The sequence below is a fragment of the Musca autumnalis genome, unplaced genomic scaffold (genome assembly GCF_047663935.1).
Source record: "Musca autumnalis isolate F117 unplaced genomic scaffold, ASM4766393v1 scaffold_5, whole genome shotgun sequence".
Classification (NCBI taxonomy): domain Eukaryota; kingdom Metazoa; phylum Arthropoda; class Insecta; order Diptera; family Muscidae; genus Musca; species Musca autumnalis.
In genome coordinates, this window is record NW_027412088.1 from 56,952,229 (window position 1) to 56,966,370 (window position 14,142).

General features: G+C 40.5%; 1 protein-coding gene across 13 annotated transcripts in view; it reads right to left on the reverse strand.

Annotated features, from left to right (window-relative positions):
* Dg (Dystroglycan) overlaps nt 1-14,142 on the reverse strand; it is a 512,976-nt gene that overhangs the window by 113,363 nt on the left and 385,471 nt on the right. For 3 of the 13 annotated variants that reach the window (XM_073955144.1, XM_073955140.1, XM_073955143.1), the window contains exon 1: nt 36-464. The exons of the other annotated variants lie outside the window; for them this stretch is intronic. The gene's annotated coding sequence lies outside the window, so the exon portion shown is untranslated. Of the gene's footprint in view, nt 1-35; nt 465-14,142 lie in introns of those variants that run through there. 13 annotated transcript variants of the gene reach the window in all.

Here is a 14,142-nt window from a genome sequence, read left to right on the forward strand (position 1 = left end):
AACAATTTAATTTAAATAAATTTCCTTTTTCTTACATTTTTATGTAAATATTTCACAATTTTCTTTTGGTTAAAACACCACACATTCACACAATTTATTTTTATTTGAAAAATTCGAATTCCTTTATTTCGTGCATAAAAAATTTTTTGTTGTTTTTTTTTTTCTTTCTATCTATTTTTAATTGAAGTTGTACAACAAACTTTCTTCAATTTTTCTTCGAACGTTTTCCGTATTCCGTACGCGTCCGCATAAAACGCATCGTTTGCTCGCTCACTGCCGGTTGAGTTACAACTATGGCACAACTTTTTTAATTTTCTCGATTTCGGCCGTTCGTTTGCGTTTGCCGTTTGTGTTTCGCTTGTTTGTGGTGGTGTTTGTTGACTGACTGACTGAATGGTTGGGTTTTGGGTTTATTCTCCAGATTATTTCCTACTCGTAGCATGTAAAATTTGTATTGTGAGTATAACAGAATATACAACGCTTCAAAAGTGGCAGCAGCCAGCCAGCCAGAGCCAATATTACTGAAAATTTGAGAGAGAGCCATGAAAAAGAGTACACTTTTCTGTATCTGTGTTATACGGTGTATAACACAGATACACCATCGCAGCCAACATAAAATGAGAATGAATCGTTTCTTTTTGGTATCAGAGATGGAAATACAACGGAAATCGCAATGGAATGTTACCTTTTTGAAGACAAATGGTACCAGTATGCCAAAAGGTATCAGAAAGTGTCTATAAAGCCCCCTTTTTCAGAAAGGGTCAATAGAAGCATCCTTTCTTTTAGAAAGGGACCATAGAAACACCCTTTCCTTCAGAAAGAGTCTTTGTTTCAGAAAGGGACAATAGAAGCACCCTTACTTTGAGAAATGGACAATAGAAGCACCCTTACTTTGAGAAATGGACACTAGAAGCACCCTTACTTTGAGAAATGGACAATAGCAGCTCCCTTTCTTTTAGAAAGGGACAATAGAAACACCCTTTCTTTTAGAAAGGGACTATATAATTATAGAAGCACCCTTTCTTTCAGAAAGGGACTATAGAAAGACCCTCTCTTTCAGAAAGTGACTATAGAAGCACTCTATTATTCAGAAAGGGACTATAGAAGCACCCTATTATTCAGAAAGGGACTATAGAAGCACTCTATTATTCAGAAGGAAAGGAAGGGTCTATAGCTTTCTTTCCTTCAGAAAGGGTCCATAGAAGCTTTCTTTCCTTCAGAAAGGGTCCATAGAAGCTTTCTTTCCTTCAAAAAGGGTCAACAGAAGCACCCTTTTCTTCAGAAAGGGACTATAGAAGCACCCTTTCTTTCAGAAAGGGACCACAGAAGCACCATAGAACGGACTATAGAGGCAACCCTTATTTTCAGAAAGGACCTATAGAAGCACCCTTTCTTTCAGAAAGCGACTATATAAGCACCCTTTCTTTCCGAAAGCGACTATATAAGCACCCTGTATTTCCGAAAGTGACTATAGAAGCACCCTTTATTTCAGAAACTGACTATAGAAGCACCCTGTCTTTCAGAAAGTGACTATAGAAGAACACTTTCTTTCAGAAAGGGTCTATAGAAGCACCCTTTCTTTCAGAAAGGACCTATAGAAGCACCCTTTATTTCAGAAAGTGACTATAGAAGCACCCTTTCTTTCAGAAAGGGACTATAGAAGCACCCTTTATTTCAGAAAGTGACTATAGAAGCACGCTTTCTTTCAGAATGTGACTATAGAAGCACCCTTTCTTTCAGAAAGGGACTATAGAAGCACCCTTTATTTTAGAAAGGACCTATAGAAGCACCCTTTCTTTCAGAAAGGACCTATAGAAGCACCCTTTATTTCAGAAAGGACCTATAGAAGCACCCTTTATTTCAGAAAGTGACTATAGAAGCACCCTTTCTTTCAGAAAGTGACTATAGAAGCACCCTTTATTTCAGAAACTGACTATAGAAGCACCCTGTTTTTCAGAAAGTGACTACAGAAGAACACTTTCTTTCAGAAAGGGTCTATAGAAGCACTCTTTCTTTCAGAAAGGACCTATAGAAGCACCCTTTCTTTCAGAAAGGACCTATAGAAGCACCCTTTCTTTTAGAAAGGACCTATAGAAGCACCCTTTATTTCAGAAAGTGACTATAGAAGCACCCTTTCTTTCAGAAAGTGACTATAGAAGCACCCTTTCTTTCAGAAAGGGACTATAGAAGCACCCTTTATTTTAGAAAGGACCTATAGAAGCACCCTTTATTTCAGAAAGGGACTATAGAAGCACCCTTTATTTTAGAAAGGACCTATAGAAGCACCCTTTATTTCAGAAAGTGACTATAGAAGCACCCTTTCTTTCAGAAAGTGACTATAGAAGCACCCTTTCTTTCAGAAAGGGACTATAGAAGCACCCTTTATTTCAGAAAGTGACTATAGAAGCACGCTTTCTTTCAGAATGTGACTATAGAAGCACCCTTTCTTTCAGAAAGGGACTATAGAAGCACCCTTTATTTTAGAAAGGACCTATAGAAGCACCCTTTCTTTCAGAAAGGACCTATAGAAGCACCCTTTATTTCAGAAAGGACCTATAGAAGCACCCTTTATTTCAGAAAGTGACTATAGAAGCACCCTTTCTTTCAGAAAGTGACTATAGAAGCACCCTTTATTTCAGAAACTGACTATAGAAGCACCCTGTTTTTCAGAAAGTGACTACAGAAGAACACTTTCTTTCAGAAAGGGTCTATAGAAGCACCCTTTCTTTCAGAAAGGACCTATAGAAGCACCCTTTCTTTCAGAAAGGACCTATAGAAGCACCCTTTCTTTTAGAAAGGACCTATAGAAGCACCCTTTATTTCAGAAAGTGACTATAGAAGCACCCTTTCTTTCAGAAAGTGACTACAGAAGAACACTTTCTTTCAGAAAGGGTCTATAGAAGCACCCTTTCTTTCAGAAAGGACCTATAGAAGCACCCTTTCTTTCAGAAAGGGACTATAGAAGCACCCTTTATTTTAGAAAGGACCTATAGAAGCACCCTTTATTTCAGAAAGGACCTATAGAAGCACCCTTTCTTTCAGAAAGGGACTATAGAAGCACCCTTTATTTTAGAAAGGACCTATAGAAGCACCCTTTATTTCAGAAAGTGACTATAGAAGCACCCTTTCTTTCAGAAAGTGACTATAGAAGCACCCTTTCTTTCAGAAAGGGACTATAGAAGCACCCTTTATTTCAGAAAGGACCTATAGAAGCACCCTTTCTTTCAGAAAGGGACTATAGAAGCACCCTTTATTTCAGAAAGGACCTATAGAAGCACCCTTTATTTCAGAAAGTGACTATAGAAGCACCCTTTCTTTCAGAAAGTGACTATAGAAGCACCCTTTATTTCAGAAACTGACTATAGAAGCACCCTGTTTTTCAGAAAGTGACTACAGAAGGACACTTTCTTTCAGAAAGGGTCTATAGAAGCACCCTTTCTTTCAGAAAGGACCTATAGAAGCACCCTTTATTTCAGAAAGTGACTATAGAAGCACCCTTTCTTTCAGAAAGTGACTATAGAAGCACCCTTTCTTTCAGAAAGGAACTATAGAAGCACCCTTTATTTTAGAAAGGACCTATAGAAGCAGCCTTTCTTTCAGAAAGGGACTATAGAAGCACCCTTTATTTCAGAAAGTGACTATAGAAGCACCCTTTCTTTCAGAAAGTGACTATAGAAGCACCCTGTCTTTCAGAAAGTGACTATAGAAGCACCCTTTATTTCAGAAACTGACTATAGAAGCACCCTGTTTTTCAGAAAGTGACTATAGAAGAACACTTTCTTTCAGAAAGGGTCTATAGAAGCACCCTGTTTTTCAGAAAGTGACTATAGAAGAACACTTTCTTTCAGAAAGGGTCTATAGAAGCACCCTGTTTTTCAGAAAGTGACTATAGAAGAACACTTTCTTTCAGAAAGGGTCTATAGAAGCACACTTTCTTTCAGAAAGGACCTATAGAAGCACCCTTTATTTCAGAAAGTGACTATAGAAGCACCCTTTCTTTCAGAAAGTGACTATAGAAGCACCCTTTCTTTCAGAAAGTGACTATAGAAGCACCCTTTATTTCAGAAACTGACTATAGAAGCACCCTGTTTTTCAGAAAGTGACTATAGAAGAACACTTTCTTTCAGAAAGGGTCTATAGAAGCACCCTTTCTTTCAGAAAGGACCTATAGAAGCACCCTTTATTTCAGAAAGTGACTATAGAAGCACCCTTTCTTTCAGAAAGTGTCTATAGAAGCACCCTTTATTTCAGAAACTGACTATAGAAGCACCCTGTTTTTCAGAAAGTGACTATAGAAGAACACTTTCTTTCAGAAAGGGTCTATAGAAGCACCCTTTCTTTCAGAAAGGACCTATAGAAGCACCCTTTATTTCAGAAAGTGACTATAGAAGCACCCTTTCTTTCAGAAAGTGTCTATAGAAGCACCCTTTATTTCAGAAACTGACTATAGAAGCACCCTGTTTTTCAGAAAGTGACTATAGAAGAACACTTTCTTTCAGAAAGGGTCTATAGAAGCACCCTTTCTTTCAGAAAGGACCTATAGAAGCACCCTTTATTTCAGAAAGTGACTATAGAAGCACCCTTTCTTTCAGAAACTGACTATAGAAGCACCCTGTTTTTCAGAAAGTGACTATAGAAGAACACTTTCTTTCAGAAAGGGTCTATAGAAGCACCCTTTCTTTCAGAAAGGGACTATAGAAGCACCCTTTATTTTAGAAAGGGACTATAGAAGCACATTTTCTTTCAGAAAGTGACTATAGAAGCACATTTTCTTTCAGAAAGTGACTATAGAAGCACCCTTTATTTCAGATACTGACTATAGAAGCACCCTGTTTTTCAGAAAGTGACTATAGAAGCACCCTTTCTTTCAGAAAGTGACTATAGAAGCACCCTTTCTTTCAGAAAGGGACTATAGAAGCACCCTTTATTTTAGAAAGGACCTATAGAAGCACCCTTTATTTCAGAAAGGGACTATAGAAGCACGCTTTCTTTCAGAAAGGGACTATAGAAGCACCCTTTCTTTCAGAAAGTGACTATAGAAGCACCCTATCTTTTAGAAAGGACCTATTGAAACACCCTTTATTTTTGAAAGTGACTATAGAAGCACCCTTTATTTTTGAAAGTGACTATAGAAGCACCCTTTATTTTTGAAAGTGACTATAGAAGCACCCTTTATTTTTGAAAGTGACTATAGAAGCACCCTATCTTTTAGAAAGGACCTATTAAAACACCCTTTATATTTGAAAGTGACTATAGAAGCACCCTTTCTTTCAGAAAGTGACTATAGAAGCACCCTATCTGTTAGAAAGGACCTATTGAAACACCCTTTATTTTTGAAAGTGACTATAGAAGCACCCTATCTTTTAGAAAGGACCTATTGAAACACCCTTTATTTTTGAAAGTGACTATAGAAGCACTCTATCTTTCGGAAAGGGATTATGGAAGCACCCTTTTTTCAGAAAGGGACTATAGAAGCACCCTTTATTTCAGAAAGGGCCTACAGAAGCACTTTTTATATCAGAAAGGACCTATAGAAGCACCCTTTCTTTCAGAAAGGACCTATAGAAGCACCCTTTCTTTCAGAAAGTGACTATAGAAGCACACTTTCTTTCAGAAAGGGACTATAGAAGCACGCTTTCTTTCAGAAAGGGACTATAGAAGCACTCTTTCTTTCAGAAAGTGGCTATAGAAGCACCCTTTCTCTCAGAAAGGGTCTATAGAAGCACCCTTTCTCTCAGAAAGGGTCTATAGAAGCACCCTTTCTTTCAGAAAGGGTCTATAGAAGCACCCTTTCTCTCAGAAAGGGTCTATAGAAGCACCCTTTCTCTCAGAAAGGGTCTATAGAAGCACCCTTTCTCTCAGAAAGGGTCTATAGAAGCACCCTTTCTCTCAGAAAGGGTCTATAGAAGCACCCTTTCTCTCAGAAAGGGTCTATAGAAGCACCCTTTCTCTCAGAAAGGGTCTATAGAAGCACCCTTTCTCTCAGAAAGGGTCTATAGAAGCACCCTTTCTCTCAGAAAGGGTCTATAGAAGCACCCTTTCTCTCAGAAAGGGTCTATAGAAGCACCCTTTCTCTCAGAAAGGGTCTATAGAAGCACCCTTTCTCTCAGAAAGGGTCTATAGAAGCACCCTTTCTCTCAGAAAGGGTCTATAGAAGCACCCTTTCTCTCAGAAAGGGTCTATAGAAGCACCCTTTCTCTCAGAAAGGGCCTATAGAAGCACCCTTTCTCTCAGAAAGGGTCTATAGAAGCACCCTTTCTCTCAGAAAGGGTCTATAGAAGCACCCTTTCTCTCAGAAAGGGTCTATAGAAGCACCCTTTCTCTCAGAAAGGGTTTATAGAAGCACCCTTTCTCTCAGAAAGGGTCTATAGAAGCACCCTTTCTCTCAGAAAGGGTCTATAGCAGCACCCTTTCTCTCAGAAAGGGTCTATAGAAGCACCCTTTCTCTCAGAAAGGGTCTATAGAAGCACCCTTTCTCTCAGAAAGGGTCTATAGAAGCACCCTTTCTCTCAGAAAGGGTCTGTAGAAGCACCCTTTCTCCCAGAAAGGGTCTATAGAAGCACTCTTTCTCCCAGAAAGGGTCTATAGAAGCACCCTTTCTCTCAGAAAGGGTCTGTAGAAGCACCCTTTCTTTGAGAAAGGGACTATGGAAGCACCCTTTCTTTCAGAAAGGGACTATAGAAGCACCCTTTCTTTCAGAAAGGGTCTATAGAAGCACCCTTTCTTTCAGAAAGGGTCTATAGAAGCACCCTTTCTTTCAGAAAGGGTCTATAGAAGCACCCTTTCTCTCAGAAAGGGTCTATAGAAGCACCCTTTCTCTCAGAAAGGGTCTATAGAAGCACACTTTCTCTCAGAAAGGGTCTATAGAAGCACCCTTTCTCTCAGAAAGGGTCTATAGAAGCACTCTTTCTCCCAGAAATGGTCTATAGAAGCACCCTTTCTCTCAGAAAGGGTCTATAGAAGCACCCTTTCTCTCAGAAAGGGTCTATAGAAGCACCCTTTCTCTCAGAAAGGGTCTATAGAAGCACCCTTTCTCTCAGAAAGGGTCTATAGAAGCACCCTTTCTCTCAGAAAGGGTCTATAGAAGCACCCTTTCTCTCAGAAAGGGTCTATAGAAGCACCCTTTCTCTCAGAAAGGGTCTATAGAAGCACCCTTTCTCTCAGAAAGGGTCTATAGAAGCACCCTTTCTCTCAGAAAGGGTCTATAGAAGCACCCTTTCTCTCAGAAAGGGTCTATAGAAGCACCCTTTCTCTCAGAAAGGGTCTATAGAAGCACCCTTTCTCTCAGAAAGGGTCTATAGAAGCACTCTTTCTCCCAGAAAGGGTCTATAGAAGCACCCTTTCTCTCAGAAAGGGTCTGCAGAAGCACCCTTTCTCTCAGAAAGGGTCTATAGAAGCACCCTTTCTCTCAGAAAGGGTCTATAGAAGAACCCTTTCTCTCAGAAAGGGTCTATAGAAGAACCCTTTCTCTCAGAAAGGGTCTATAGAAGCACCCTTTCTCTCAGAAAGGGTCTATAGAAGCACCCTTTCTCCCAGAAAGGGTCTATAGAAGCACCCTTTCTCTCAGAAAGGGTCTATAGAAGCACCCCTTCTCTCAGAAAGGGTCTATAGAAGCACCCTTTCTCTCAGAAAGGGTCTATAGAAGCACCCTTTCTCTCAGAAAGGGTCTATTGAAGCACCCTTTCTCTCAGAAAGGGTCTATAGAAGCACCCTTTCTCTCAGAAAGGGTCTATAGAAGCACCCTTTCTCTCAGAAAGGGTCTATAGAAGCACCCTTTCTCTCAGAAAGGGTCTATAGAAGCACCCTTTCTCTCAGAAAGGGTCTATAGAAGCACCCTTTCTCTCAGAAAGGGTCTATAGAACCACCTCTTCTCTCAGAAAGGGTCTATAGAAGCACCCTTTCTCTCAGAAAGGGTCTATAGAAGCACCCTTTCTCTCAGAAAGGATCTATAGAAGCACCCTTTCTCTCAGAAAGGGTCTATAGAAACACTCTTTCTCTCAGAAAGGGTCTATAGAAGCACCCTTTCTCTCAGAAAGGGTCTATAGAAACACCCTTTCTCTCAGAAAGGGTCTATAGAAGCACCCTTTCTCTCATGAAGGGTCTGTAGAAGCACCATTTATCTCAGAAAGGGTCTATAGAAGCACCCTTCTCTCAGAAAGGGTCTATAGAAGCACCCTTTCTCTCAGAAAGGGTCTATAGAAGCACCCTTTCTCTCAGAAAGGGTCTATAGAAGAATCCTTTCTCTCAAAAAGGGTCTATAGAAGCACCCTTTCTCTCAGAAAGGGTCTATAGAAGCACCCTTTCTCTCAGAAAGGGTCTATAGAAGCACCCTTTCTCTCAGAAAGGGTCTATAGAAGCACCCTTTCTCTCAGAAAGGGTCTATAGAAGCACCCTTTCTCTCAGAAAGGGTCTATAGAAGCACCCTTTCTCTCAGAAAGGGTCTATAGAAGCACCCTTTCTCTCAGAAAGGGTCTATAGAAGCACCCTTTCTCTCAGAAAGGGTCTATAGAAGCACCCTTTCTCTCAGAAAGGGTCTATAGAAGCACCCTTTCTCTCAGAAAGGGTCTATAGAAGCACCCTTTCTCTCAGAAAGGGTCTATAGAAGCACCCTTTCTCTCAGAAAGGGTCTATAGAAGCACCCTTTCTCTCAGAAAGGGTCTATAGAAGCACCCTTTCTCTCAGAAAGGGTCTATAGAAGCACTCTTTCTCCCAGAAAGGGTCTATAGAAGCACCCTTTCTCTCAGAAAGGGTCTGCAGAAGCACCCTTTCTCTCAGAAAGGGTCTATAGAAGCACCCTTTCTCTCAGAAAGGGTCTATAGAAGAACCCTTTCTCTCAGAAAGGGTCTATAGAAGAACCCTTTCTCTCAGAAAGGGTCTATAGAAGCACCCTTTCTCTCAGAAAGGGTCTATAGAAGCACCCTTTCTCTCAGAAAGGGTCTATAGAAGCACCCTTTCTCTCAGAAAGGGTCTATAGAAGCACCCTTTCTCTCAGAAAGGGTCTATTGAAGCACCCTTTCTCTCAGAAAGGGTCTATAGAAGCACCCTTTCTCTCAGAAAGGGTCTATTGAAGCACCCTTTCTCTCAGAAAGGGTCTATAGAAGCACCCTTTCTCTCAGAAAGGGTCTATAGAAGCACCCTTTCTCTCAGAAAGGGTCTATAGAAGCACCCTTTCTCTCAGAAAGGGTCTATAGAAGCACCCTTTCTCTCAGAAAGGGTCTATAGAACCACCTTTCTCTCAGAAAGGGTCTATAGAAGCACCCTTTCTCTCAGAAAGGATCTATAGAAGCACCCTTTCTCTCAGAAAGGATCTATAGAAGCACCCTTTCTCTCAGAAAGGGTCTATAGAAACACTCTTTCTCTCAGAAAGGGTCTATAGAAGCACCCTTTCTCTCAGAAAGGGTCTATAGAAACACCCTTTCTCTCAGAAAGGGTCTATAGAAGCACCCTTTCTCTCATGAAGGGTCTATAGAAGCACCCTTTATCTCAGAAAGGGTCTATAGAAGCACCCTTCTCTCAGAAAGGGTCTATAGAAGCACCCTTTCTCTCAGAAAGGGTCTATAGAAGCACCCTTTCTCTCAGAAAGGGTCTATAGAAGAATCCTTTCTCTCAAAAAGGGTCTATAGAAGCACACTTTCTCTCAGAAAGGGTCTGTAGAAGCACACTTTCTCTCAGAAAGGGTCTATAGAAGCACCCTTTCTCTCAGAAAGGGTCTATAGAAGCAGCCTTTCTCTCAGAAAGGGTCTATAGAAGCAGCCTTTCTCTCAGAAAGGGTCTATAGAAGCAGCCTTTCTCTCAGAAAGGGTCTATAGAAGCACCCTTTCTCTCAGAAAGGGTCTATAGAAGCAGCCTTTCTCTCAGAAAGGGTCTATAGAAGCACCCTTTCTCTCAGAAAGGGTCTATAGAAGCAGCCTTTCTCTCAGAAAGGGTCTATAGAAGCAGCCTTTCTCTCAGAAAGGGTCTATAGAAGCAGCCTTTCTCTCAGAAAGGGTCTATAGAAGCAGCCTTTCTCTCAGAAAGGGTCTATAGAAGCAGCCTTTCTCTCAGAAAGGGTCTATAGAAGCAGCCTTTCTCTCAGAAAGGATCTATAGAAGCACCCTTTCTCTCAGAAAGGGTCTATAGAAGCATCTATTCTCTCAGAAAGGGTCTATAGAAGCACCCTTTCTCTCAGAAATGGTCTATAGAAGCACCCTTTCTCTCAGAAATGGTCTATAGAAGCACCCTTTCCCTCAGAAATGGTCTATAGAAGCACCCTTTCTCTCAGAAAGGGTCTATAGAAGTACCCTTTCTCTCAGAAAGGGTCTATAGAAGCACCCTTTCTCTCAGAAAGGGTCTATAGAAGCACCCTATCTCTCAGAAAGGGTCTATAGAAGCACCCTTGCTCTCAGAAAGGGTCCATAGAAGCACCCTTTCTCTCAGAAAGGGTCTATAGAAGCACCCTTTCTCTCAGAAAGGGTCTATAGAAGCACCCTTTCTCTCAGAAAGGGTCTATAGAAGCACCCTTTCTCTCAGAAAGGGTCTATACAAGCACCCTTTCTTTCAGAAAGGGTCTATACAAGCACCCTTTCTCTCAGAAAGGGTCTATAGAGCACCCTTTCTCTCAGAAAGGGCCTATAGAAGCACCCTTTCTCTCAGAAAGGGTCTATAGAAGCACCCTTTCTCTCAGAAAGGGTCTATAGAAGAATCCTTTCTCTCAAAAAGGGTCTATAGAAGCACACTTTCTCTCAGAAAGGGTCTGTAGAAGCACACTTTCTCTCAGAAAGGGTCTATAGAAGCACCCTTTCTCTCAGAAAGGGTCTATAGAAGCAGCCTTTCTCTCAGAAAGGGTCTATAGAAGCAGCCTTTCTCTCAGAAAGGGTCTATAGAAGCAGCCTTTCTCTCAGAAAGGGTCTATAGAAGCACCCTTTCTCTCAGAAAGGGTCTATAGAAGCAGCCTTTCTCTCAGAAAGGGTCTATAGAAGCACCCTTTCTCTCAGAAAGGGTCTATAGAAGCAGCCTTTCTCTCAGAAAGGGTCTATAGAAGCAGCCTTTCTCTCGGAAAGGGTCTATAGAAGCAGCCTTTCTCTCAGAAAGGGTCTATAGAAGCAGCCTTTCTCTCAGAAAGGGTCTATAGAAGCAGCCTTTCTCTCAGAAAGGGTCTATAGAAGCAGCCTTTCTCTCAGAAAGGATCTATAGAAGCACCCTTTCTCTCAGAAAGGGTCTATAGAAGCATCTATTCTCTCAGAAAGGGTCTATAGAAGCACCCTTTCTCTCAGAAATGGTCTATAGAAGCACCCTTTCTCTCAGAAATGGTCTATAGAAGCACCCTTTCTCTCAGAAATGGTCTATAGAAGCACCCTTTCTCTCAGAAAGGGTCTATAGAAGTACCCTTTCTCTCAGAAAGGGTCTATAGAAGCACCCTTTCTCTCAGAAAGGGTCTATAGAAGCACCCTATCTCTCAGAAAGGGTCTATAGAAGCACCCTTTCTCTCAGAAAGGGTCTATAGAAGCACCCTTTCTCTCAGAAAGGGTCTATAGAAGCACCCTTTCTCTCAGAAAAGGTCTATAGAAGCACCCTTTCTCTCAGAAAGGGTCTATAGAAGCACCCTTTCTCTCAGAAAGGGTCTATACAAGCACCCTTTCTCTCAGAAAGGGTCTATACAAGCACCCTTTCTCTCAGAAAGGGTCTATAGAGCACCCTTTCTCTCAGAAAGGGCCTATAGAAGCACCCTTCCTCTCAGAAAGGGTCTATAGAAGCACCCTTTCTCTCAGAAAGGGTCTATAGAAGCACCCTTTCTCTCAGAAAGGGTCTATAGAAGCACCTTGTCTTTCGGCAAGGGTCTATAGGGACATCCTTTCTTTCAGAAAGTGTCTATAGATGGACCCTTTCTTTTAGAAAGGGACTACAGATGGACCCTTCCTTTTCGAATGGGTCTATAAATGGACCCTTTCTTTCACAAAGGGTCTATAGATATACCCTTGCGGAAAGAAGGTCTATAGAATCATCCTTTCTAAAAGAAGGGAGCACCCATTTGCTTTTAGAAAGGGTCTACAGAATCACCCTTTTTTCAGAAAGGGTCTACAGAATCACCCTTTTTTCAGAAAGGGTCTATAGATGGACCCTTTTATTCAGAATGGGTCCATAGAACGACCCTTTCGTTCAGAATTAGAAAGGGTCTATAGAAGCACCCATTTTGTTCAGAAAGGGTCTATAAAAGTACAATTTCCTTCAAATAGGGTCTATAGAAGTACCCTCTCTTTTAGAAAGGGTCTATAGAAGCACTATTTCCTACAGATAGAGTCCATAGAAGTACCCTTTCTTTCAGAAAGGGTCTACAGAAGCATTTTTCTTTCAGAAAGGGTCTATAGAATCACTATTTCCTTCAGAAAGGGTCTATAGAAGCAATATTTTCTTCAAAACTTGTGGAAGGTCTTCTATTGATGCAAGATTTGTAGAAAGTCTAATAGTTATAGAAGACATGTAGAAAGTGTTCTATATATAGTAAGGTCGAAGAAGGTATTTTATCCATAGAAGACCTGCAGAAAATCTTCTGTCCATAGAAGATTTGTAGGTTGTCTTCTGTAAATAGAATAATAATAGAATAGGAGACATGTAAAAGGTCTTCTGTCCATAGAAAATCTGTAGAAGGGCTTCTATCAACAGAAGACTTTCAGATGTTCTTCTGTCCATAGAAGACCTGTAGAAGGTCTTCCATCCGGAGAATATCTGTAGAAGGACTTATGTATATATTTAGAAAATCTGTAGAAGAAAGAAAGTATTGAATCTAAAAGAAGTATTGCATCCAAAGATCACCTGTCTTCTGTCCATAAACGTACTTTATAAAGTTATTTATCCACATAAGATCTAAATAAGATTTTCCATCTGCAGAAGACCTCTAGAAGGTCATCCATCCACAGAAAACTTGTATATGATCTTCCATTTGTCCATAGAAGGTCTTCTATCCATAGAAAACCTCTATTAAGCCTCAAAAGACCTGTAAAAGATCTTCTATCCATAGAAGACCTTTCGCAGATCTTTTATCTATCGAAGACCCATAGAAATCCTTATGGCCCAAGAAGACCAGTAGAAGGTATCTATCCATAGAAGAGCTATAGGTTGTCTTCTATCTTTAGAACGTCCATTAGGAAGTATTTATCGATGGAAGGTCTGAAGAAGGTAGGCCTTAGTAGGCCTGTAGAAAAAAATCTGTACTCCTTATTTTGTATCACTTTTTCAGACTTTGAACCAATATTTGGGACCATTAGCTTTCTTCCAACTCAACTCCATTGAGTACCAAACAAAGTTATCTTTCATCTCTGGCAAAATCATATGATTTGCGAGTACATATCCACTCGCAAGAAAGAGTTAACTCTCCAAAATCAACAATTTATTTTTTCACATACATTTGCATTGAGTGTGGAGATTATTTTGAGCAATGGTGGGAGATTAGTAGCAGCAGCAGTAGTAGTAGGTATATGCCATATGGTCGGGACTACTCCTCATACCACACACCTTGTTTACAATGCAAAACCGTTTGAAGGTGTACTACTACACACAGTAAAGCCTAAACCATTGAAGCGTAAACATTTTCAGACCGACCCAACAACCATTCATCTGTGGAATTTAATATCTTCCTCCACGATCCGCTACAATGTAAAATGCCCCCTTGTCCCCACCTGTCAGTCGGAAGATAGTGTTTGGTGGATTACTCTCAAACAATTCTCTTACTCCAACACAACATATTTTCATATTTTCTTCGTTTCTCTTATAAGTCTTTAAAGAAATATTTAGTTTTTTTTGTTGTCTTCTTTGTTTTGTTAATTTTCTTGCTATTCCTTTACCAATTAAAGAACATTTGCCAGCTTGAATTCCGTATTCCGTCAGGAGGTTTCTTTAAGAAGAAATGTAGACAAAAGCAAAGAAGCAAAACAAGAAGAAAACAAAAAGAGTTCACTGAACCATATTTGCCCCGTTTCTTGGTGCCTGTCGTCAATTTAAATATGAGACTGGCTGCGCTATGTGCTCGGGGATACCACCTCCTCCGTTAATTGTTTATAATTAAACCTTTTAACCATAAAGAAAACGAATCAACTAACGAATAAACACGAAACGAATCGAAATGAATTCAATTTTTTTACGAATTATTATTGTTGTTAATGGTGGAAC